The 27152-nt window shown below is 43.8% G+C and overlaps 1 protein-coding gene and 1 pseudogene across 1 annotated transcript in view; one reads left to right on the forward strand and one right to left on the reverse strand.

Moving 5' to 3' along the window:
• Positions 1-27152, reverse strand: part of LOC139160334 (zinc finger protein 208-like) — a 147101-nt pseudogene that overhangs the window by 66753 nt on the left and 53196 nt on the right.
• The window catches only part of LOC139160342 (zinc finger protein 737-like), a 97057-nt gene that overhangs the window by 27495 nt on the left and 42410 nt on the right, over positions 1-27152 (forward strand). The window lies entirely within an intron of this gene.

Raw genomic sequence — 27152 nt, forward strand, 5'->3', positions numbered from 1 at the left:
AACCATAATTTCATCTTCACCATAAGGAAGAATCAGCTTCCCTCTATTCTCCCCTGTGAGGGACACAGAATTATAAAATTAAAATTAACAAAATAGCAGGAGAGGTGCTATAATAGCAAAGACATAGAGAAGATGAGCCAGCTGAGATCTCCATGGGGAATGAGAGAATCTTGTATTACCTGTGCATGTACCTTGATTTTTGTCATGTTCAGTAGGCCTCAAGAAAAACAGTTCCCTAGGGGCATCGGATTGATGCCTCCTTCCCTCAGGACCTCTGTTCTCCACAGTGAAGGGCTTGGAATATAAGCCAGAGAAAAGAAGAAGAATGAAAGGACCACATAAACCATGACATGGATTCTTGTTCTCTTCTTTCAACACCAACTGAAAGCACCCAATGTCCATCAGTTAGGTTGGAAAAGAAGAAAGAAAAGTTTCCCAAATCTTTCTTCTAGGATTGGATAATGGAACAACGTCCTTCAAGAATTAGTGAAATGTTATGAATGTCAGAGAACTGGTAATTTTTTATTTATTTATTCATTTGTCCAATACACGATACATATGGAAGAGAATAGACACGAAGTAATATATATATAAAGATAATATGTAAAAATAGAGGAGAAGATATATGAAAGGAAGAAAATATACATGATATATGAGATAAAGGAAAGACAATTGGACAGGGGAGCATAAACTTCAAAAATATTGTTGATTACATCTAAACTCCTTCGAGGCTCCTGAGATGAAATTATCTCACCTGCCACTCAACCTGCTCCTCCTTCTCCTCCTCTGCCTGGCTCAGGAGGAAGCCTTCCACCAGGGCCACCGCCTGGGAGGTGGTCTCTGCTCCACACTCCCGCACCCAGCTCTCCATCTGCAGGGGCAGAAGCGCCAGGAACTGCTCCAGAACAACCAGGTCCAGCATCTGCGCTTTTGTGTGCTTTTCTGGTCTCAACCATCGATTACAAAAGGAATGGAGTCGGCTGCAAAGTCCTCGGGGACCCTCATCCTCTTGATATTGGAGGCTCCTGAATTTCCAGGCATGAACTTGTGAAACGATGGTTTCCTCCTCCAAGATCTTCTGCCCAGATCTTCCCCAGATCTCCCCCTCCCTCCCAGACTTAGAACCAGAAGGGCTTTTTCCTGTTCTCTCATATGCCAAATGGCTTTCCATTCTTTCTCTGTCCAATTACACAATTGCAAATAGGTTGAAGGAATCTTGAGACTCTCCAAATGCTTTTTCATTCACTGGAGCATTCATCTAGCCTGAGAAGAAACTCTTTGTTGAAGAGAACTTTATCTCTATGAAATGCTGTAGAAATCGCTTCCAGTTTAGGTATCTGAGACCGAAAACCAAATAAAGAATTAGAAAATGGTGCATTTAACAGTTGAGTAATAATCCTACTCCTGGAAGGAAGTATATTTCTGAGCTATTGGAGGATTACAGTGGCACTGAGCAGTTAGTTTCTATGTATGGGTTGCAAACTATGGACTTGACCCTCATTAAAATTTATGATGAAAAACACTGAATAAATGCATTTGAGAACAGTTGTTTTTCTATTTCTCTCTCCCTCAAAGAAGGGTGTGATTTTTAAAAACCAAGAAAATATATATACACCCTAAAAAGGAGTGCATGAAAGAGCAATAAAGGGGATTAAACTGGAGGATAAAACAGGTGAAGAACTGTTTTAAACTGGGTATGTCTATGTTGATGAAAAGAAGGACTAGGGGAGACAGGATAATAGTGTTCCAATATCTCCAGGGTTGCCACAAAGAAGAGGAAATCTAGCTATTCCCCAAAGCACCTGAGGGCAGGACAAGAAGCAATGGGTGGAAACTAATCAAGAAGAGAAGCAACTTAGAACTAGGTAGTAAGTTTCTGATAGAACAATTAATCAGTGGAACACCTTGCCTCCAGAGGTCGTGAATGCTCCAACACTGGAAGTTTTTAAGAAGAGATTGGATAACAGTTAGATAGCCTGGAGTCGGCTAGCTTGAAGAAAAGCACAGAGAGGCATTTCAGGAACAAGGAAATGTATATTCAGCAACAAAACAGGTGAGGCAGAAGTCGGAACAACGGAGGATGACAGCTCCCTATTTGTAGGGAAGCTGTAAAATGAGGGGCCAATGGGAGCAGTCCTTTTATTAATTAGATTATTAAATAATGATTAAATAATAATTATTTATTTATTTATTAGATTTATAGGCTGCGCTTCTCCTCTCAGACTCAGGGCGGTTTTTCTCCTTCACTCCTGTTTCCCCCCAAAGCAGACTAGAGATTCTACTTTCTCCCTTGCTTCCTCCTGGCTCTTAGGCAGAGGTGGGCTGCTAAGGTGGAACGGTGATGTGTGCTTGCTCCTGTGGCTCTGAGTCACGGTGCAAGTCCAGAGCAATTATGCTACTGCACCTACACCTGCTATCAGGGTTCACACAACATGCCAATCCCAGAACACATTAAGAAACCATGAAAGTTCACATAAAATGAAAGCCAACGAAGTGAGTCTTGCTTAGGATGTTCCATTTCCCTTTATTCAGGACTTCCTTGTTAAGAGTCAAATTGCATTATTATAAGCAGGCAGGTTCACAAAAAGATTGCCTTAAGCCCAAAGAGTAACTGCAAGTGGTGAGTTTGTGTGAAACACAAGGGTTAAAGGAATGTAGATTGGGATTATTTCCTGGTTCCTTTACCCTTTGTTGGAAATAATAATAAATAATAATAATAATAACAACAAAAGAGGTGGAAGGAACCTTGGAGGTCTTCTGGTCCAACCTCCTGCTTGTGCAGGAGACACTCCGCCACTTAAGACAAATGGTTATCCAATCTTCTTCAAAACTTCCAGTGTTGGAGCGTTCACAACCTCTGCAGAAAAGTTGTTCCACTGATCCATTGTTCTAATTGCCAGGAATTTTCTCCTTAGTTCTAAATTGCTTCTCTCCTTAATATTCTTGTGGATTAAGTTCCAAGTGGGGAAAAAGAAACTGGATTCATGGATGTTGCTTGGAAAGGAGGTTTAATGGTGGACAGGAGCACATGGCATGAGCTTCTGTCCAGAGAAGGTGGATCACATGTTTCCAGATGTTAGATGTGTGGGGGGAGAAATTCTGGGAAGTTCTTTGTTTTATGTTCTATGAGGCTCTGTCCTGAGGGCCTCCTGCTTCTGTGCCAGAAATGCACTGATTGGCTGTCGGATTCCCATGGTGCCATGCAAGGGCAACAATGTAAGCTGTGTTTGTGAGTGTGGGTTTGGCTGGCCCTTTGCTGGGTGATGGTAGAATGAAAGCTCTTTGGGCAATTCCTCATATGGCTCTGTCAGGAGTTGTATTGTTATGTAGAATAGATTAGTCCATCTATTAACAAAGGTGAGCTGGGCCATTCCTTGATGGGCACATTGACAAAGGTGGGGGCTACTAAGAGTGGGTCCTTTTTTGTTGTTGCCTAAAATCATGTTTCCTGTGATATTCAATATAATCTGCCTTTTTAATATTTCCTAGGATATTTCATTTTTTCTAGGAGACGGGTTGGGGTTAACTTCCTACACCTCCTAAAACAAATTGAACTGCAGAGGACCCAGGCCCGATTTTAGTTTCATCCATCACATAGTAAGAATGCAGGCACAATCTTCTGCATCTCCTTCTTTATAAAACCTTTCTTCTTTCCTGCTTGTGATTTGCCATGTAAGTTCGCCCTCTGCCCCTACCCAGCTTTTCCCAGGAAGTGGGGTGTGACTGCCTCCCCCATAATACCCTCCTTTTTCCTGGGGATCTGGATTTCTTTCTGTGGACAACACAACTGGAGGCAAAACAGCTTTTCTGGCAGTCTGCTTCTCCCCCCCCCCCCGCTTGTTACGAGCATAGAAAGGGGGGCAGGGGCACATGGGATCTGGGCTCTCCCACTCTCGGGACCCAGAAGAATGAACCTGGATGAGGGGCAGCATATAAATCCAAATATTTTTATTTTATTTTATTTATTTATTTTGTCCAATACACAATGAGGGTTTTAGTAGGTGTGTGTGTGTGTGTGTGTGTGTGTGTGTGTGTATATATATATATATATACACACACACACACACACACACATACACATACACACACACCTACTATATATATATACACACACACACACACACACACACACACACACACACACACATATATATATATATATGATAAATGTTTATAGCTGGAATTTTAAAATTAAGGGAGACCAGGATAGATCTATTTCGGCCTTATTAGGCCTCATCAGCTGGCCACATAAGAAAAAATATATATATATATATATATATATATATGTAGATTGTTCTGAGTTCGGGTTTTGCCCTGTGTAATGTTTTGCATGTCTATGCGACGTTTCGGCGAAATCACATTCACCATCTTCAGGCTGTAGTTCCAATCTTTGTGTTGTTTTAAATGGAATGTTTGCAACTGACATTTCTTCCTAGTATGTAGTGTGGGGGTGGAGATTTGCTTTGAATGTAGCAAATAGATTGGGTGACCACGTTTCAGTGATCTGATTGGTTGGTGTAATCATAGTTATTAGAAGGAATGATATGGAGATTTTTTTGAGGTGTTTTGTTTAAGGCTGATTTCCAAATATAAAATTCTAAAATCATAATTATTAGAAGGATTGACATGCTGATTATTATGAAGTGTTTATTTTGTTTAAGGCTGGTTTCCAAATCTCTGGCAGGCGGGAGGTATCATCTCTTTTATTTAGACAAAGGGGTCTTCTCTCAATTTCGATAGCTTCTAGAGAAATTCTTCTATATAAATTCTCTGTTTTGTGGAGTAATTTAGTTTTTTCAAAGTCAATTTCGTGCCCTGTTTTTTTAATGTGCTGGACAAGGGAGGAGGTCTTTTCTTGTTTTTTGACTGCATTCACATGTTCTGCTATGCGTTGGCTCACTCTTCGGTTAGTTTGTCCAATGTATGTGGCTGCACATGTTTTGCAAGGGATTTCATAGATTCCTTGGTATTCCAATTGGATTTTATCTTTGGGGCTCCTTAGGATATTAGATATTTTTTGGTTAGTGCAAAATGAGGTTTTGATGTTATGTTTGTGCAGAATTTTACTAATTTTATCCGTGGTGCCTTTGATGTAAGGAAGGATGGTGGTGCCATTGTCCTGTTCTTGATCTTGTTTTTTGGGGGGTGTCTCTTTATTGATTAGGTTTGTTATTGTTTTCTCTTTGAATCCATTAGAAATTAGTACATCTTTGAGTTTGTTCAATTCAGTTTTTAAGTGCTCATGGTCAGCTAAGCGTTTGGTTCTGGTGATGAGAGTTTTGGCCACTGAGGTGATTTGTGCGGGGTGGTGGTGTGAGTGTGCATTTAGATAACGGTTGGTATGGGTTTTCTTTTGGTAGATAGTATGTCCTAGGCTGCCATTGGGTTTTTTATAGACCAGTACATCTAGAAAGGGAAGTTGATCATTGATTTCTGTTTCCATAGTAAACTGTATTTTGGGGTGTAGGCTGTTGAGATGTGTGAGGAAATTGTCTAGTTTTTCTTTACCATGTGGCCAAATTACAAAGGTATCATCAACATATCTCAGCCAAAGTTTGGGTTTGTATTTGGCTTGCTCTAAAGCATTATTTTCGAAATATTCCATATAGAGGTTGGCTATGACAGGTGATAGAGGTGATCCCATGGGGGCTCCCTCTATCTGTTTATATCTTTGTTCATTATAGATGAAGTATGTATTGGTCAGGCAGTGGTTGGTAAGGTCTAGGATATATTTGGGGGGTTTGTGTTTGTCCTGGATAGCTGTCAAGGCTTCTTTAATAGGTATTTGTGTGAACAGGGACACGACATCGAAACTTACAAGTAGGTCATCGGGTTGTAGGTTTTGTTTTTTAATTATTTGTATAAAGTGGAATGAATTTTGAACATATGAGGTAATAGTTTCTGTATATGGTTGAAGGTATTTGGCTAAAAATTTGGCAAGGTTTTGTAGAGGGGAGCCTATAGAACTGACTAAAAGCAACATACAACAGGAAGAAAGAGATGCACTTATCAATCTGAAGAAAAACCAGGAAATAATAATCCTCCCAGCAGATAAAGGAAACTCCACTATAGTAATGAACACAGCAGACTACAAAGAAAAAATGACAAATCTACTACAAAACCCGGCCTACAAACTCCTAAGCACAGATCCTACCACCTACCTAGAAAAAACCACCAAATCTAAAATCAAGGCCTCTCCCATCAGCGAAGAAATCCAGCAAAAAATCATCCCCAGAGAAAAATCTTCCATATGTCCAAAACTCTATGGCCTTCCAAAAATACACAAAGAAGGAATACTTCTCAGGCCAATAGTCAGTTCTATAGGCTATATATATATAAAAATATTTTATATATATATAAAAACACATAGTAAAATACACGATGAAGGTTATAGAGGAGATACTCATAGTAAAATATATCTATGAAAGAATAGAAAAGAAGATACAGTAATAGAACATATCAATGAAAGAATAGCAGAAGAGATATAGGAATAGGAGAAAGGTATAGGAGATATAGGAGAGCAATAGGACAGGGGACGGAAGGCACTCTAGGGCACTTAATAATAAATAAATAAATACATACATAAATACATACATCAATATCTCTTACTTCTTCAGTGTGAGAACCTCCTGCCTCCCTCTGAATGGGAAAACATCCACTAGTCACCCAGGACCACTGCTGGATCTCTTCCTTTCCCTTCAAGACTTTCTTCCAGTTGTACCTCCTGCAAAACTCAAAGGGTTAACCAGAGAGAGTGCAGAGTCCTAGAGAGGCAAGATTAAGAATGTCACTCCCTTCTCACCCTCCTCTGGAATCCACCTATCGCCCTCCAGTGGTTTAATAGAATAGAATAGAATAGAATAGAATAGAATTTTTATTGGCCAAGTGTGATTGGACACACAAGGCATTTGTCTTGGTGCACATGCTCTCAGCGTACATAAAATAAAATATACATTTGTCAAGAATCATGTGGTACAACACTTAATGATTGTCATAGGAGTCAAATAAGCAATGAAGAAGCAATATTAATAAAAATCTTAGGATATAAGCAACAAGTTACAGTCATACAGTCAACATGGGAGGAAATGGGTGAAAGGAATGATGAGAAAAACTAGTAGAATAGAAGTGCAGATTTAGTAGAAAGTCTGACAGTGTTGAGGGAATTATTTGTTTAGTAGAGTGATGGCGTTTGGAAAAAAACTGTTCTTGTGTCTAGTTGTCTTGGTGTGCAGTGCTCTGTAGCGACGTTTTGAGGGTAGGAGTTGAAACAACTGGTGAAAAACATGGATTTTATTTTATTTATTGGATAAGAAAAATGAGAATACACATGATTTGAATGCATGTAATGAATATAAATAAAAGGGAACATCAGGACAGGGAGGCTAGGCACTCTGGTGCCCTTATGCACGCCCCTTACAGACCTCTTTGCAATGGGGTGAGGTCAACAGTAGACAGTCTAAGGTTTTTATAGTTAGCTACGTAGCCAGTCTTGTTTTTTCCCTAGACAGATTTTTTTGGGGATTGTATCTTCCTTATTGATATGGGTAATTTGTTTTTCCTGGTGTTGGTGATTATTAATGGTTTGTATAGTTTAATAATTATTTTTGACTTCAAGCAAGAAAATGTTATAATGGTCATCCTTACCTGACGTGTTGCAGCCAGAAAATAGAGTTTTGCCATATGAAACAGCAGTAAAGTTTTGATCCTGTGATCATCGGGCTGCCGCAAAGGTCCTGAGTGTGAAAAGGGTCCATTGGTCACCTTTTTCAAGACCGTTTTAACTTTGAATGGTCAGTAAATAGACTATTGTAAGTCGAGAACAACCTGCCTTCCGCCCTAGATATTTTCTGTGGAGCTTCAAAATGGACTCCTGATCTGCTGATCTGCTTCTAAAAGAGTGCACTGGTCAGACAGATAATCCTCAACCTCTGCTCTAACCACAATGGAGGCCAACGTTTCTATCCCCTGAGTAAGACAGTTATTATTGCTCAAATGGGGCTACCTTTGAAAAGTGTTCGGAAACTTCAGATCGCTCACAATGCGGCCGCGAGAGCAATCATGGGCCTTCCCAGATACTCCCATGTCTCATCAACACTCCGTGGTCTGCACTGGCTGCCGATCAGTTTCCAGTCACAATTCAAAGTGTTGGTTATGACCTATAAAGCCCTACATGGCATTGGACCAGAATACCTCCGGGACCGCCTTCTGCCGCACGAATCCCAGCGGCCGATTAGGTCCCACAGAATTGGCCTTCTCTGGGTCCCGTCGACTAAGCCAGCGTTTCCCAACCGGTGTGCCGCGGCACACTAGTGTGCCGCGAGACACCGCCAGGTGTGCCGCCAAGCTAGGGAAGCTCCAGATGGGCGGGGCGCTGCCGGTGCCTCCGACCTCCCGGCTCCTGCCCGATGCCGCGGTTTCTGGCGCTCTCCTGCTGGGCCCCAAAGAAGGAAGGCAGGAAGAAGGAGAGCTTCATTCTTCGCACCTTTTTCCCGCCTTCCTTGGCGTCGGCGGCAAGTGTCCTTTGGGGCCCGGCGGGAGGGCACTGGCAGTGGGAGCGGGGGGGGTGGCGGGGTGGCGGCTGCAGCGGCCCCGGGCAGTTGCTGGGGGATGGCAGCGGCGAGCAAGAGCTCCAGGGCAGAGCCACCGGCAGCACCCCGCCCAGTTGGAGCTTTCCTGGCGGGGGTGGCAACAATTGTCCTTTGGGGCCCGGCGGGAGGGCAATGGCAGTGGAAACAGGCTGCCGGCTGCAGCGGCCCCGGGCACCGTTCCCTGTAGGATGCGCACGCCAACGCACCCCAAAATGCCCCCCCGCGCGCCCTTTTCCAGGGGCGCGCAGGGAGCCGCGGCCACCCGCCCGCCTGCCCGATTTCCCTCCGCGCGGCTGGGGACGCGGATCCACCACCCTCGCCAGCCCGATCTCCCTCCACCCGGGTGAGGAGGTGGATTCGCCGCCCCCACCAGCCCGATTTCCCCCCAGTGGCTGATCTCCCTCCGTGTGGGGGGGGGGGGGCCACGAACCGACGACCGGGGGTTGTCCGTCCGTGTTGGGTGGTGCAGGGCAGGCACAGGCAGCCCCAGGGGAGAACAAGGGAGGGAGAGAAAGGAAAGAGAGAGAAAGGGAGGGAGAGAAAATTGAATGAAGGAGGGAGAGAAAGAAAGAGTAAGAAGTAGAAAGGATAGAGAAAAAGGAAGAGAAAGGGAGGGGGAGAAAGGAAAGAGGGAGGAAGGGGGGAGAGAAAGAAGATATGAAGGAGGGAGAAAAAGAGAGATAGAAAGGAAAGAGGGAGAGAAAGGAATGAGAGAGAAAGGGAGGGAGAGAAAGGGAATGAAAGAGGGAGAAGGGGTGAGAGATAGAAAGGATAGACAGAAAGGGAGAGAAAGGAAAGAGAGAAAGGGAGGGAGAGGAAGGAAAGAGAGATGAGAGAGGAAGGAGGAGACAGAAAGAGAGGAAGGAAGAGAGAAAGAAAGAGGGATGGAGAAAGGAAGGAAGAGAGAGAAAGAGGGAGAGAGAAATAGAGCGAAAGGGAGGAAAAGAGATTTTTTTTGTCCAAACTTTTTTAGCGCCCCCCCCCCTCAATGTTCCCCAGGATTTTGAAAATATGAAAAATGTGCCGCGGCTCCAAAAAGGTTGGGAAACACTGGACTAAGCAATGTCGTCTGGCAGGGCCCAGGGGAAGAGCCTTCTCTGTGGCAGCCCCGGCCCTCTGGAACCAACTTCCCCCAGAGATCAGAACTGCCCCCACCCTCCTCGCCTTTGGTAAGTTGTTGAAAACTCACCTTTGCCGCCAGGCATGGGGAAATTGACACCTCCCCCAACTACTTGGCTTATGTATGGTTTGATTGGTTTGATTGGGTTGTGTGATTATTTTATTATCAGTGTTTTTAAATTGTTTTTTAAATATTGGATTTGTACATTGTTTATTATTGTTGTGAGCCGCCCCGAGTTTTCTGTTTTATTATCCATACTGTATGTAGTAGGTGATACTGATTTGGATTAATGCATAAATGGAATTGAATTTAGAATTGTTGGGGAGATTAATGATATTAATGATTTTTAATTGATTGAAAATAGAGAATATTCTCCGAAATGAGGGCGCTGCCGGGAGGGACCCCCGCGAGAAACGCCTACCGCTGGGCAAGTGATATAGGGCGCGTGGAGGCAGCTGAGGAAAAGGAGGCGTGTGTCAGTGCTCTGTGTATCCAGATGCTGGAGAAAGCCCGTGGGGCAGCCTTGATCGGCCCGAGTGCTCCATCAGTCCCCACCCCAATCGTGCAGCCCGAGAGAAAGAAAAAGGGAGATTAAAGCGAGAGAAAAACAGAAATTTGAGAAAAGAAAAAAAGGGGAAATTCTAAATATTCTCTATTTGCATGGACTGTGGGGAGAGAGTGACAGGAGCAGGAATAAGGTAATTCCCCATACAGAGATACATTTGGTTAAAAGTCTATTTTAATTCTAGATTTATTAAATCCATGGATTTTCTTTTCAGGAGTTTCCTGCCACTCAGTTGTTTCTTTCCACTTCATTACAAAATGTTTAAAATGTCCTTTTCTGACATTTTTTTAAATAAGCAGCATCAGAGTCATCACCCCACAGTCCATGCGCTTACATGACTTCCTCCTTTCATGGATGTTCCTATGGGAAGAAAGACTACTAGTCTGTCTGAAATCTGTGTAGATCTTTTCATTACCAGCCAGTTGATTCCTGTAAGTAAAAGTCTTGCCATACTCTCTGCTGTCATATGGCTACTCCCTGTTCTGCTTGACAGCGGTTAAGCATCAAGGAAGACAAAAACACACACACAGACTGAAGGTTTCTGAAAGAAAAAATATATTGCTTTACAAATTGAATGAGAGCCGCAATGATGGCAGAAGAATGTCTTTTTATGAGAAAAGGGTCAGGGTTATCTACCAAGCAGATAACAAATGTCCCAAACCCTGCGGGGGGGGGGGTATTATTGACTCCCTTGGAGAGGGTCTGCAAGTTGGGCGTCCTGCTCGATCCATAGCTAACATTAAAGCACCATGTTTCGGTTGTGGTGAGGAGGGCATTTGCCCAGGTTCACCTGGTGCATCAGTTGCGGCCCTATTGGGACAGGGAGTCACTGCTCACAGTCACTCATGCCCTCATCACCTCGAGGTTCGACTACTGGGTAGTAGCCTAATCCTGATTATATGAACCTTAACCTGGTGGGAAACTGTAGGAAAAGTTAGTACTGGTTTAACTACAGTACGTAACCAACATGACTCTGACAATAAATTGGAGCTTTGAAGAAGGCCAAGGTCTGGACTCTGTTTTATGTCTCAGATGTTATTTGGAAGGCTTACACTGCTTATTAAAAAATATCAGAAGAAGGACATTTTAAACACTTTGTGTGTAATGAAGTGGGAAGAAACAACTGAGTGGCAGGAAACTCTTGAAAAGAAAATCCTGGGATTTAACAAATTAAATCTAGAATTAACATAGATTCTTAACCAAATGTATCTCTGTACGGGGAATTACATCATTCCTGCTCCTGTCGCTCTCTCTCCACAGTCCATGCACTTACATGACCTCATCCTATGGGAAGAAAGACTACTAGTTTCTCTGAAATCCTTTCTGCACGCCAAGGATTTGTATGGGTTTCTCTCTGTGTAGATCCTTTTATTACCAACCAGTTGATTCCTGTAAGTAAAAGTCTTGCCATACTCTCTGCTGTCATATGGCTACTCCCTGTTCTGCCTGACACTGGTTGAGCAGCAGATAAAGACAAAAACACACACAGAGAGTGGAAGTTTCTGAAACACAAAATATATTGCTTTATAAATAGGGTGAAGAATGTCTTTTTATTAATTAATTAATTAATTAATTATGTATGCCGCCCGTCTTCGAAGACTCGGAGCAGCTTTATGACCAAAGGTTCAGCATTATCTGCCAAGCCGATAATGAATGTCCCAAACAGCAGAAGGTTTGTGAAGAATGCCTCCAAACTGAGCTGCAGCAAAGGAATTCACTCTATTGTTCAATAGCTACAGTCTTTCAGAACAAAGGTGTCCAAAAACTGGGCTGTTTTCCATGGATGCAACATGTTGGTTTAGAGAGGGAAACCCAGATCCGTTTCATTGTCTTTTAAACCACAAATGAAAACTCCTGCAAAAGGTTCTCCCACAAAGACTCCTCTTTTACGCCTGCTCCAGGATTCCCCAATTACTCCCAGCTGTGATTAAGATCTTCTGCATCTGCGCAGCTGCTCATGTTGTCCCATAATCCTGTGCACTCAGACATGGAGAATGGGGCCATTAACCACCCCCTCCTCATCTGACCCACATGAGGCTCTAACTGGGGGTTCCACAGACACTGCAGGGGCCTCCACCTCTACCTCTCCAGCACTTTTACCTTCCATCTCTCCTTCCCCTCACCATCTGAACCCTCCGAGAGCCACACAGGTCTCCGATGCTCCGACAGACACGGCTCATCGGGGTCAAAATCTGTTATCAGAGGAGCTGGCCATGAGCCAACCACAACACTCCCCTGTGTGGATCCTTCTATGAGAAGTAAGATAACTGTTGGAACTAAAACCCTTTCCATACTCCGTGTATATGGCTTCTCCCCTGTGTGGTTCCTTCGATGGGAATTACGACTAGTCTGTTGGCTAAACCCCTTTCAACACTCCCTATATTTATATGGCTTCTCCCCTGTGTGGATCCTTTGATGTGAAATAAGATGAGTATTTTGCCTAAAGCTCCTTCCACACTCCATACAATTTATGGCTTCTCCCCTGTGTGGATTTTGTGATGGCGGGTAAGATGACCATTCTTACTAAAGTCCTTTCCACACTCCATGCATTTATATGGCTTCTCCCCTGTGTGGATCCTTTGATGTGAAATAAGATTAGTATATTGGCTGAAGCCCTTTCCACACTCCATGCATTTATATGGTTTCTCCCCTGTGTGGATCCTTTGATGGCGTGTAAGATCATTGCTTATTCTGAAGCCCTTTCCACACTCCATGCATTTGTATGGCTTCTCCCCTGTGTGGATCCTTAGATGGGAGGTAAGATTGCTGCTTTGTCTGAAGTCCTTTCCACACTCCGTGCATTTATATGGTTTCTCCCCTGTGTGGATCCTTTGATGGTGTGTAAGATCATTGCTTATTCTGAAGCTCTTTCCACACTCCATGCATTTGTATGGCTTCTCCCCTGTGTGGATCCTTTGATGGCGTGTAAGATCATTGCTTATTCTGAAGCCCTTTCCACACTCCATGCATTTGTATGGCTTCTCCCCTGTGTGGATCCTTAGATGGGATGTAAGTTTACTGCTTTGTCTGAAGTCCTTTCCACACTCCGTGCATTTGTATGGCTTCTCCCCTGTGTGGATCTTTTGATGGTATGTAAGATCGCTGCTTATTCTGAAGCTCTTTCCACACTCCATGCATTTGTATGGCTTCTCCCCTGTGTGGATCCTTTGATGGCATGTAAGATCATTGCTTCTTCTGAAGCTCTTTCCACACTCCATGCATTTGTATGGCTTCTCCCCTGTGTGGATCCTTAGATGGGATGTAAGTTTACTGCTTGTTCTGAAGCCCTTTCCACACTCCATGCATTTGTATGGCTTCTCTCCTACGTGCATCCCTTTCTCAGATATCACTCTTTCTCTAGAATGAGTGAATGTCCCACTGTAATTTTTTCCACTGTCTTTGCATATATAGTCTTCTGGTTTGGGTTCAGTTGGATAATATTCATTTACCTCTAATATGTCTTTGAATAGTCCTGCGCCTTTCCTAATATATTTTTTCTCTATTTTTCCTGGTTGGTCAAGAAAGCTTTGCAACTGAGCATCAACTGAAGATGACATTTCCTTATTCCAATTATTTGTTGGGTTTTTCTTCTGCCTATGTTGTTCCATTTGATTTTCAGGCTTCTCTGTTCCGTTCCCAAGTCTGTACTTTTGGAATGATTCATTCGACTCTTTATACCCTTGTCCACTATAACCTTTAAAGGAAAAGAGGAATAAAAATGTTAGCAATGTTAAGAAAAAAGGAGAAACATCCCATAAAGCATTTGTAGAAAACCTAACATTTATTGGAGGTGGGCCAATTCCGGAAGAGCCCTCTGAGAATTAACTTTGAAATAAAAATGCCCTAATTCCAAGACTCGGGATAGAAATGAAATGGAAGCAAAGTCTATTAAGCCAAAATAATTAATTGAATTGCAATCCTTCATATTTGGAACACCTGGGCCAAATAATATGAAATCTCGGTAACAGAGTTTAGCATTACCTGAAACCAAGGAATTACTTTATCACTGACAGGTTTAAATCGAAATAGAAAAACTCAACAGTTGACAAATGGCACAGGATTCCTCTAAGCAGAAATCCATTGATCTCCTTCCATACTAGGAGCAGCAAAACAGCATATCTTTTCCTTCTCCCTCTCAAGAGATTACCTTTATTTGGAGATATTTAAGTAAGAGACAGCCAATGGCATCTAACCACATCATGTCTTCCCAAACCCTGCCTGGAGAAGAGAAAATCTTACCTAAAGAAGCCGTGTTTCTGTAATTTTCCAGCATGACTTCCCAATGCAGATCTTTTTGGTGAGGATCCAGCTGAGACCATTCGTCCTCAGAGAAATAAAGAGCCACATCCTCAAAGGGCACAAGACCCCCCTGGAAAAAAGAGTACAGAATAGGTCTGGGAGGGACGGCAAAATCTACCCTTTTCTTTAGGAAAATTGTGCACTAAGGTCTATGCTTAATAGGATTCCAGGATTGAGATGAGAAAATGGACAGAAGAAAAAGGATTTGACTGAAAAAAATATTTTAGGCAGCTTTTATGAGATCTTTTGTTGCCATTCAGTAAAAGATCCATTTTCTTCTGGATGGATTTGGTAAAGTGCCATCAATACCCAGAGACACAAAACTCGTCATATAGCAAGGAAGCTTCAAATAGTCTCAGCCATTGGCTGAACGGGAAACAAAGAAACAGAACCAGGGAGAAAACAAATCTAATAAATAATTTCCCTTCTCTTACTTGAGTTGGAGGTTGAACCATAATTTCATCTTCACCATAAGGAAGAATCAGCTTCCCTCCATTCTCCCCTGTGAGGGACACAGAATTATAAAATGCAAAATTAACAAAATAGGAGGAGAGGTGCTATAAGAGCAAAGACATAGAGAAGATGAGCCAGCTGAGATCTCCATGGGGAATGAGAGAATCTTGTATTACCTGTGCATGTACCTTGATTTTTGTCATGTTCAGTAGGCCTCAAGAAAAACAGTTCCCTAGGGGTATCGGATTGATGCCTCCTTCCCTCAGCATCTCTGTTCTCCACAGTGAAGTTCTTGGAATATAAGCCAGAGAAAAGAAGAAGAATGAAAGGACCACATAAACCATGACATGGATTCTTGTTCTGTTCTTTCAACACCAACTGAAAGCACCCAATGTCCATCAGTTAGGTTGGAAAAGAAGAAAGAAAAGTTTCCCAAATCTTTCTTCTAGGATTGGATAATGGAACAACGTCCTTCAAGAATTAGTGAAATGTTATGAATGTCAGAGAACTGGTAAATTTTTAAAATTTATTTATTCATTTGTCCAATACACGATACATATGGCAGAGAATAGACACGAAGTAATATATATATAAAGATAATATGTAAAAATAGAGGAGAAGATATATGAAAGGAAGAAAATATATATGATATATGAGATAAAGGAAAGAGAATTGGACAGGGGAGCAAAAACTTCAAAAATATTATTTATTACATCTAAAATCCTTCTAGGCTCCCGAGATGAAATTATCTCACCTGCTCCTCCTTCTCCTCCTCCGCCTGGCTCAGGAGGAAGCCTTCCACCAGGGCCACCGCCTGGGAGCTGGTCTCTGCTCCACACTCCCGCACCCAGCTCTCCATCTGCAGGGGCAGAAGCGCCAGGAACTGCTCCAGAACAATCAGGTCCAGCATCTGTGCTTTTGTGTGCTTGTCTGGTCTCAACCATCGACTACAGAAGGAATGGAGTCGGCTGCAAAGTCCTCGGGGACCCTCATCCTCCTGATATTGGAGGCTCCTGAAGTTCCAGGCATGAACTTGTGAAACGATGGTTTCTTCCTCCAAGATCTTCTGCCCAGATCTTTCCCAGATCTCCCCCTGGCTCCCAGACTGAGCACCAGAAGGGCTTTTTCCTGTTCTCTCATATGCCAAATGGCTTTCCATTCTTTCTCTGTCCTATTACACAATTCCAAATAGGTTGAATGAATCTTGAGACTCTCCAAATGCTTTTTCATTCACTGGAGCATTCATCTAGCCTGAGAAGAAACACTTTGTTGAAGAGAACTTTATCTCTATGAAATGCTGTAGAAATCGCTTCCAGTTTACGTATCTGAGAGCGAAAACCAAATAAAGAATTAGAAAATGGTGCATTCAACAGTTGAGTAATAATCCTACTCCTGGAAGGAAGAATATTTCTGAGCTATTGGAGGATTATAGTGGCACTGAGCAGTTAGTTTCTATGTATGTGTTGCAAACTATGGATTTGACCCTCATCAAAATTTATGATGAAATACACTGAATAAATGCATTTGAGAACAGTTCTTTTTCTATTTCTTTCTCCCTCAAAGAAGGGTGTGATTTTTAAAAACCAAGAAAAATATATACAGTGATCCCTCGATTTGCGCGTTCTCGATTAGCGCGAAACGCTGCAACGCGGTTTTTCAAAAAATATTAATTAAAAAATAAGTCCGCGTTTTTTTTCCTACACCACGGTTTTTCCCGCCCGATGACGTCATACTGATTGCTGATTGGCCAAAATCAGCAAAAGGAGGGAGGGTTGCCATTGCCATTGCCGCCAGCGCTGCCCCAAGAAAGCCAGTGAGAGGAAGGAAGGAGGGAAGGAGGGAGGGAGAGAAGGGAAGGAGGGAAGGAGGGAGGGTTGCCATTGCCATTGCCGCCAGCGCTGCCCTGTGAGTAGCGGCGAGGAGCCCGGAAAAATCACCATTGCATTGCCAGCCTCCGAACTTGCGTCGCTCCACCTTCTGCGCATGTGCGGCCATGGAACAAAGGGCGCGCATGCGCAGATGGTGTTTTTACTTCCGCATCCAGTATAACGCGGAAATCGGTTAGCGCGGGAGGTCTTGGAACGTAACCCCCGCGCTAACCGAGGGATCACTGTACACCCTAAAAAGGAGTGCATTAAAGAGCAACAAAGGGGATTAAACTGGAGGATAAAACATGTGAAGAACTGTTTTAAACAGGGTATGTCTATGTTGATGAAAAGAAGGACGAGGGGAGACAGGATAGCAGTGTTCCAATATCTCCAGGGTTGCCACAAAGAAGAGGAAATCTAGCTATTCCCCAAAGCACCTGAGGGCAGGACAAGAAGCAATGGGTGGAAACTAATCAAGAAGAGAAGCAACTTAGAACTAGGTAGAAAGTTTGTGATAGAACAATTAACCAGTGGAACCCCTTGCCTCCAGAGGTTGTGAATGCTCCAACACTGGAAGTTTTTAAGAAGAGATTGGATAACGGTTAGATAGCCTGGAGTCGGCTACCTTGAAGAAAAGCACAGAGAGGCATTTCAGGAACAAGGAAATGTTTATTCAGCAACAAAACAGGTGAGGCAGAAGTCGGAACAACGGAGGATGAGAGCTCCCTATTTGTAGGGAAGCTGTCAAATGAGGGGCCAATGGGAGCAGTCCTTTTATTAATTAGATTAATTAATGATTAAATAATATTTATTTATTTATTTATTAGATTTATGGGCCGTGCTTCCCCTCTCAGACTCGAGGCGGCTTTTCTCCTTCACTTCTGTTTCCCCCCAAAGCAGACTAGAGATTCTACTTTCTCCCTTGCTTCCTCCTGGCTCTTAGGCAGAGGTGGGCTGCTAAGGTGGAACGGTGATGTGTATATGCTCCCGTGGCTCTGAGTCACGGTGCAAGTCCAGAGCAATTATGCTACTGCACCTATACTTGCTATCAGGGTTCAGACAACATGCCAGTCCCAGAACACATTAACAAACCATGAAAGTTCACATAAAATGAAAGGCAACGGAGTGAGTCTTGCTTAGGATGTTCCATTTCCCTTTATTCAGGATTTCCTTGTTAAGAGTCAAATTATATTATTATAAGCAGGCAGGTTCACAAAAAGATTGCCTTAAGCCCAAAGAGTAACTGCAAGTGGTGAGTTTGTGTGAAACACAAGGGTTGAAGGAATGTAGATTGGGATTATTTCCTGGTTCCCTTACCCTTTGTTGGAAATAATAATAAATAATAATAATAACAACAAAAGAGGTGGAAGGAACCTTGGAGGTCTTCTGGTCCAACCTCCTGCTTGGGCAGGAGACACTCCACCACTTCGGACAAATGGTTATCCAATCTCTTCTTCAAAACTTCCAGTGTTGGAGCGTTCACAACCTCTGGAGGAATGCTGTTCCACTGATCAATTGTTCTAATTGCCAGGAATTTTCTCCTTAGTTCTAAATTGCTTCTCTCCTTAATATTCTTATGGATTAAGTTCCAAGTGGGGAAAAAGAAATTGGATTCATGGAGGTTGCTTGGAAAGGAAGTTTAATGGTGGACAGGAGCACATGGCATGAGCTTCTGTCCAGAGAAGGTGGATCACATGTTTCCAGATGTTAGGTGTGTGTTTGTGTGGAGAAATTCTGGAAAGTTCTTTGTTTTATGTTCTATGAAGCCCCGCACTGAGGCCCTCCTGCTTCTGTGCCAGAAATGCACTGATTGGCTGTCGGATTCCCATGGTGCCATGCAAGGGTAACAATGTAGGCTGTGTTTGTGAGTTTGGGTTTGGCTGACCCTTTCCTGGGTGATGGTAGAATGAAAGCTCTTTGGGCAATTCCTCATATGGCTCTGTCAGGAGTTGGTTTGTTATGTAGAATAGATTAGTCCATCTTTTAACAAAGGTGAGCAGGGCCATTCCTTGATGGCCACATTGACAAAGGTGGGGGCTACTAAGAGTGGGTCTTTTTTTTGTTTCCTAAAAGCATGTTTCCTGTGATGTTCAATATAATCTGCCTTTTTAAATACTGTATTTCCTAGGATATTTCATTTTTTCTAGGAGACGGGTACTTATTTATTTTGTCCAATACACAATGAGGGTTTTAGTAGATGTATACTGTATATATAAACACATAGTAAAATACATGATGAAGGTTATAGAGGAGATACTCATAGTAAAATATATCTGTGAAAGAATAGAAAAGAAGATATAGTAATAGAACATATCAATGAAAGAATAGCAGAAGAGATATAGGAATAGAAGAAAGGTATAGGAGATATAGGAGAGCAATAGGACAGGGGACGGAAGGCACTCTAGTGCATTTAATAATAAATAAATACATACATACATACATACATACATACATACATACATACATACATACATACATACATACACCAATATCTCTTACTTCTTCAGTGTGAGAACCTCCTGCCTCCCTCTGAATGGGAAAACATCCACCAGTCACCCAGGACCACTGCTGGATCTCTTCCCTTCCCTTCAAGACTTTCCTACAGTTGTACCTCCTGCAAAACTCAAAGGGTTAACCAGAGAGTGTGCAGAGTCCTAGATAGGCAAGATTAAGAATGTCACTCCCTTCTCGCCCTCCTCTGAAATCCACATTTCGCCCCCCAGTGGTTTAATGGTGAAAAACATGGATTTTATTTTATTTATTGGATAAGAAAAATGAGAATACACATGATTTGAATGCATGTAATAAATCTAAATAAAAGGGAACATCAGGACAGGGATGCTAGGCACTCTGGTGCCCTTATGCATGCCCATTACAGATCTCTTGGCAATGGGGTGATCTCATCATTATGGTGACTTTTTATGCTGACTTTTGTAAGGTCGTATACTGAGACAAAAGTCAATCATGCTGTAGTCACTGTTTCTATTGTTTCTATTGTTTGTAGTCAGTAATTTTAAACTATTACAGAAGATGAGATTGAGGCAGTTGTTGAGTCTAGTGTTAGATACTAATTGATCTAGCCCCAAATTAGTAAGGGTATTGTATAGGGTTGTACGGATAGGTACATTTGTTTAGGGTGCAATTAGGGGCGCGCATAAGTGCACCAGAGTGCCTTCCGTCCCCTGTCATATTGCTCTCCAAATCTCCTATACCTTTCTTCTATTCCTATATCTCTTCTTCTAGTCTTTCATTGATATATTTTATTCCTATATCTTCTATTCTTTCTTATATATATTTTACTATGAGCATATCCTCTATAACCTTCATTATGTATTTTACTATGTGTATACCCACTAAAACCCCCATTGTGTAATGGACAAAATCAATCAATAAATAAATTAATTAATCAGAGGTAGATTGAGGTCACCAAGAATGATAAGAGGGTATGTGCAAGTTAGTTAGTGAAGTTAGTGAAGTTAGTGAAGTTGCGATGTTGCTTTCTCTTTGCAGAGCGACCTCCAAATGGATTGTACGTAGATTGCAGGTACTAATGCAAAGAAGGAAGAAAGGTACATTATTGATGGGGACCATGTGTTTGTCGTGTCCACCCTGATCAGAAAGCCTTCTCAATCCAAGTGCTTTTAACTATGTTAGACCTATCCACAATCCTCCATATTTAAGAGGGTCTGGAGAAAGTTGTACCCCTGCATAGAGAGGGGCCAAGGAGCAGACAAGAAATGGAATTCTGTCTTTTCACTCAAGACGCTCAAACTAATCTTGACACTGCATCCCAAAAAAGAGGACAATGGTGTTGTCCCCAGTTGGGGTTTGAGCCTGGTGCCGAGGCCAATGGAGAACACCAGACACGAGTTGCAAGTTTTCTTTCATTTTATTGAAGTGCTGCAAGGAAAGGGATAGTGGCCAAAATACCAAAGAACCATCCCAATAGAATTAAGAATTAAGAAAGCCTTATACATTTTCACCAAAGCAGAAGGGGGGAATATAAGGCATAAGGCAGGATATAATCAAAATATTGTATCATCTAATAAACATTTTTGTAATGATCTAACAATTATTCTATAATTTCTGGGGGTCTGTAGCAATGTTCCCTCTAATTTTTTTTCGGTATGGGTGGAAAAGTATAATATCTGAGCGGCACATTTTCATGCCTGGGCGTGGATTAGTTAGAAATAAAAGGGAGTCACGTGACCTCAGGACACACAGCAACGGTCATAAATATGAAACAGCAGCAACGTTTTGATCCTGCGATCATTGGACTGCCGCAAAGGTCCTGAGTGTGAAAAGGGTGCATAAGTCACTTTTTTCAGGACTGTTGCAACTTTGAACAGTCAGTAAATGCACCATTGTAAGTCGAGAACAACCTGCCTTCCCCCCTAGATATTTTCCGTGGAGCTTCAAAATGGACTCCTGATCTGCTGATCTGCTTCTAAAAGAGTGCACTGGTCAGACAGATAATCCTCGATTTCTGTTCTGACCCCAATGGAGGCCAGCGTTTCTATCTCCTGAGTAACACGGTTATTATTGCTCAAATGGGGCTACCTTTGAAAAGTGTTCGGAAACTTCAGATCGTGCAGAATGCGGCCACGAGAGCAATCATGGGCCTTCCCAGATACGCCCATGTCTCATCAACACTCTGTGGTCTGCAGTGGCTGCCGATCAGTTTCTGGTCACAATTCAAAGTGTTGGTTATGACCTATAAAGCCCTACATGGCATCGGACCAGAATACCTCCGGGACCGTCTTCTGCCGCACAAATCCCAGCAGCCGATTAGGTCCCACAGAGTTTTCCTTCTCTGGGTCCCGTCGACTAAGCAATGTCGTCTGGCAGGGCCCAGGGGAAGAGCCTTCTCTGTGGCAGCCCCGGGCCTCTGGAACCAACTTCCCCCAGAGATCAGAACTGCCCCCACCCTCCTCGCCTTTGGTAAGTTGTTGAAAACTCACCTTTGCCGCCAGGCATGGGGAAATTGACACCTCCCCCAACTACTTGGGTTATGTATGGTTTGATTGGGTTGTGTGATTATTTTATTATCAGGGCTTTTAAATTGTTTTTTAAATATTGGATTTGTACATTGTTTATTATAGTTGTGAGCCGCCCCGATTTTTCTGTTTTATTATCCATACTGTATGTAATAGGTGATACTGATTTGGATTAATGCATAAATGGAATTGAATTTAGAATTGTTGGGGAGATTAATGATATTAATGATTTTTAATTGATTGAAAATAGAGAATATTCTCCGAAATGAGGGCGCTGCCGGGAGGGACCCCCGCGAGAAACGCCTACCGCTGGGCAAGTGATATAGGGCGCGTGGCGGCAGCTGAGGAAAAGGAGGCGTGTGTCAGTGCTCTGTGTATCCAGATGCTCGAGAAAGCCCGTGGGGCAGCCTTGATCGGCCCGAGTGCTCCATCAGTCCCCACCCCAATCGTGCAGCCCGAGAGAAAGAAAAAGGGAGAGTAAAGCGAGAGAAAAACAGAAATTTGAGAAAAGGAAAAAAGGGGAAATTCTAAATATTCTCTATTTGCATGGACTGTGGGGACAGAGTGACAGGAGCAGGAATAAGGTAATTCCTCATACAGAGATACATTTGGTTAAAAATCTATGTTAATTCTAGATTTAATTGATTAAATCCATGGATTTTCTTTTCAGGAGTTTCCTGCCACTCAGTTGTTTCTTTCCACTTCATTACAAAATGTTTAAAATGTCCTTTTCTGAAATTTTTTTAAATAAGCAGCATCAGAGTCATCACCCCACAGTCCATGCGCTTACATGACTTCCTCCTTTCATGGATGTTCCTATGGGAAGTAAGACTACTGGTCTGTCTGAAATCTGTGTAGATCTTTTTATTACCAGCCAGTTGATTCCTGTAAGTAAAAGTCTTGCCATACTGTTTGCTGTTATATGGCTACTCCCTGTTCTGCTTGACAGTGGTTAAGCATCAAGGAAGACAAAAACACACACACAGACTGAAGGTTTCTGAAAGACAAAATATATTGCTTTACAAATTGAATGAGAGCCGCAATGATGGCAGAAGAATCTCTTTTTATGACAAAAGGGTCAGGGTTATCTACCAAGCAGATAACAAATGTCCCAAACCCTGCGGGGGGGGGGATTATTGACTCCCTTGGAGAGGGTCTGCAAGTTGGGCGTCCTGCTCGATCCATAGCTAACATTAAAGCACTATGTTTCGGTTGTGGTGAGGAGGGCATTTGCCCAGGTTCACCTGGTGCACCAGTTGCGGCCCTATTGGGACAGGGAGTCACTGCTCACAGTCACTCATGCCCTCATCACCTCGAGGTTCGACTACTGGGTAGTAGCCTAATCCTGATTATATGAACCTTAACCTGGTGGGAAACTGTAGGAAAAGTTAGTACTGGTTTAACTACAGTACGTAACCAACATGACTCTGACAATAAATTGCAGCTTTGAAGAAGGCCAAGGTCTGGACTCTGATTTATGTCTCAGATGTTATTTGGAAGGCTTACACTGCTTATTAAAAAATATCAGAAGAAGGACATTTTAAACACTTTGTGTGTAATGAAGTGGGAAGAAACAACTGAGTGGCAGGAAACTCTTGAAAAGAAAATTCCAGGATTTAACAAATTAAATCTAGAATTAACATAGATTCTTGACCAAATGTATCTCTGTACGGGGAATTACATCATTCCTGCTCCTGTCGCTCTCTCTCTCCATAGTCCATGCACTTACATGACTTCATCCTATGGGAAGAAAGACTACTAGTTTGTCTGAAATCCTTTCTGCACATCAAGGATTTGTATGGGTTTCTCTCTGTGTAGATCCTTTTATTACCAGCCAGTTGATTCCTGTAAGTAAAAGTCTTGCCATCCTCTCTGCTGTCATATGGCTACTCCCTGTTCTGCCTGACACTGGCTGAGCAGCAGATAAAGACAAAAACACACACAGAGACTGGAGGTTTCCAAAACACAAAATATATTGCTTTATAAATTGGCTGAAGAATGTCTTTTTATTATTAATTAATTAATTACGTATGCCGCCCCTCTCCGAAGACACGGAGCAGCTTTATGACCAAAGGTTCAGCATTATCTGCCAAGCCGATAACGAATGTCCCAAACAGCGCAAGGTTTGTAAAGAATGCCTCCAAACTGAGCTGCAGCAAAGGAATTCACTCTATTGTTCAATAGCTACAGTCTTTCAGAACAAAGGTGTCCAAAAACTGGGCGGTTTTCCATGGATGCAACATGTTGATTTAGAGAGGGAAACCCAGATCCGTTCCATTGTCTTTTAAAACACAAATGAAAACTCCTGAAAAAGGTTCTCCCACAAAGACTCCCCTTTTACGCCTGCTCCAGGATTCCCCAATTACTCCCAGCTGTGATTAAGATCTTCTGCATCTGCGCAGCTGCTCATGTTGTCCCATAATCCTGCACACTCAGACATGGAGAATGGGGCCATTAACCACCCCCTCCTCATCTGACCCAGATGAGGCTCTAACTGGGGGTTCCACAGACACTGCAGGGGCCTCCACCTCTACCTCTCCAGCACCTTCAGCTTCTATCTCTCCTTCCCCCTCACCATCTGAACCCTCCAAGAGCCACACAGGTCTCCGATGCTCCGACGGACACAGCTCATCGGGGTCAAAATCTGTTATCAGAGGAGCTGGCCATGAGCCAACCGCAACACTCCCCTGTGTGGATCCTTCTATGAGAAGTAAGATAACTGTTGGAACTAAAACCCTTTCCATACTCCATGTATATGGCTTCTCCCCTGTGTGGGACCTTTGATGGGAATTACGACTAGTCTGTTGGCTAAAGCCCTTTCAACACTCCCTATATTTATATGGCTAAAATGATTTAGCTTTACTAGATAAATGGTCTAAGCAATGGAAACTGCAGTTTAATGTTTCCAAATGTAAAATAATGCACTTGGGGAAAAGGAATCCTCAATCTGAGTATTGTATTGGCAGTTCAGTGTTGGCAAATACAGTGGAACCCCGACATACGAGCAGCTCTACTTACGAGCTACTCGAGATACGAGCTGGGAGAGTAGAGAAATTTTTGTTCGACTCACGAGCTTCCATTCGGGATACGAGCCGAGAAGAGCCGGCCTGGCTTGCTTTGCTTCCGAGCTGATGCAGAGCCGAATAAAGCGTCACGCCCCTCTGACGCTTTCGGCGGCTTCCGAAGCGATGCTGGGCTCTTTTGCCGCCAAAAGCGTCAGGGGGGCGTGACGCTTTATTCGGCTCTGCATCAGCTCGGAAGCAAAGCAAGCCAGGCTGGCTCTTCTCAGTATCCAGCTCTTGGTGAGTCCTTGGCTTCTGCTGGGGGTGCAGAAGCGGGCGGGGGGGAGAGGGCAAAAAAAAACGCCCGGACAAGCACTTGCTGCGAGAGGCGGGCGGGGAGGGGGGGCGGCAAAAAAAAACGCCCGGACAAGCACTTGCTGCGAGGCGGGCGGGGGGGGGGGGCAAAAAAAAACGCCCGGACAAGCACTTGCTGCGAGAGGCGGGCGGGGGGGGGGCGGCAAAAAAAAACGCCCGGACAAGCACTTGCTGCGAGGCGGGCGGGGGGGAGGGGGCAAAAAAAAACACCCGGACAAGCACTTGCTGCGAGAGGCGGGCGGGGGGGGGGAGCGGCAAAAAAACCGGGGCACTTTCTCTGCGAGTGGCGGGAAAAAATAAGCAAGAAAAAATAAGCGGCTTTTCCGCTGCCTCCTAAAGCGGGGAAGTTCGCCAGGAGGCAGCAGAAAAGCCGCGCGTGTCTTTTAAAACATCGGAGCCGGCATGGGGAGGCTCTCAATCAACCCCCGAGTCCGGGTTCGGGGCTCGGGGGCTGATTAAAAGCCTCCCCAAGCCGGCTCCGATGTTTTAAAACACACGCGCGGCTTTTCCGCTGCCTCCTAAAGCGGGGAAGTTCGCCAGGAGGCAGCAGAAAAGCCGCGCGTGTCTTTTAAAACATCGGAGCCGGCATGGGGAGGCTCTCAATCAACCCCCGAGTCCGGGTTCGGGGCTCGGGGGCTGATTAAAAGCCTCCCCATGCCGGCTCCGATGTTTTAAAACACACGCGCGGCTTTTCCGCTGCCTCCTAAAGCGGGGAAGTTCGCCAGGAGGCAGCAGAAAAGCCGCGCGTGTCTTTTAAAACATCGGAGCCGGCATGGTGAGGCTCTCAATCAACCCCCGAGGTCGGGTTCGGGGCTCGGGGGCTGATTAAAAGCCTCCCCATGCCGGCTCCGATGTTTTAAAACACACGCGCGGCTTTTCCGCTGCCTCCTAAAGCGGGAAAGTTCGCCAGGAGGCAGCAGAAAAGCCGTGCGTGTCTTTTAAAACATCGGAGCCGGCATGGGGAGGCTCTCAATCAACCCCCGAGTCCGGGTTCGGGGCTCGGGGGCTGATTGAGAGCCTCCCCATGCCGGCTCCGATGTTTTAAAACACACGCGCGGCTTTTCCGCCTCCTAAAGCGGGGAAGTTCGCCAGGAGGCAGCAGAAAAGCCGCGCGTGTCTTTTAAAACATCGGAGCCGGCATGGGGAGGCTCTCAATCAACCCCCGAGTCCGGGTTCGGGGCTCGGAGGCTGATTAAAAGCCTCCCCATGCCGGCTCCGATGTTTTAAAACACACGCGCGGCTTCTTTGCTGACTCCTGGCGAACTTCCCCGCTTCAGCCGACGTCTTTTCCCCTCAGCCCTCGGGCTTGCACGCATTAATCGCTTTTACATTGTTTCCTATGGGAAACAATGTTTTGACATACGAGCTGTTCGACGTGCGAGCCTCCTTCCGGAACCAATTAAACTCGTAAGTCGGGGTTCCACTGTACTTCAAAAGAAAAGGATTTAGGGGTAGTGATTTCTGACAGTCTCAAAATGGGTGAACAGTGCAGTCAGGCGGTAGGGAAAGCAAGTAGGATGCTTGGCTGCATAGCTAGAGGTATAACAAGCAGGAAGAGGGAGATTATGATCCCGCTATATAGAATGCTGGTGAGACCACATTTGGAATACTGTGTTCAGTTCTGGGGACCTCACCTACAAAAAGATATTGACAAAATTGAACGGGTCCAAAGACAGGCTACAAGAATGGTGGAAGGTCTTAAGCATAAAACGTATCAGGAAAGACTTCATGAACTCAATCTGTATAGTCTGGAGGACAGAAGGAAAAGGGGGGACATGATCGAAACATTTAAATATATTAAAGGGTTAAATAAGGTCCAGGAGGGAAGTGTTTTTAATAGGAAAGTGAACACAAGAACAAGGGGACACAATCTGAAGTTAGTTGG

Source organism: Erythrolamprus reginae, chromosome 2 (genome assembly GCF_031021105.1).
Source record: "Erythrolamprus reginae isolate rEryReg1 chromosome 2, rEryReg1.hap1, whole genome shotgun sequence".
Lineage (NCBI taxonomy): Eukaryota > Metazoa > Chordata > Lepidosauria > Squamata > Dipsadidae > Erythrolamprus > Erythrolamprus reginae.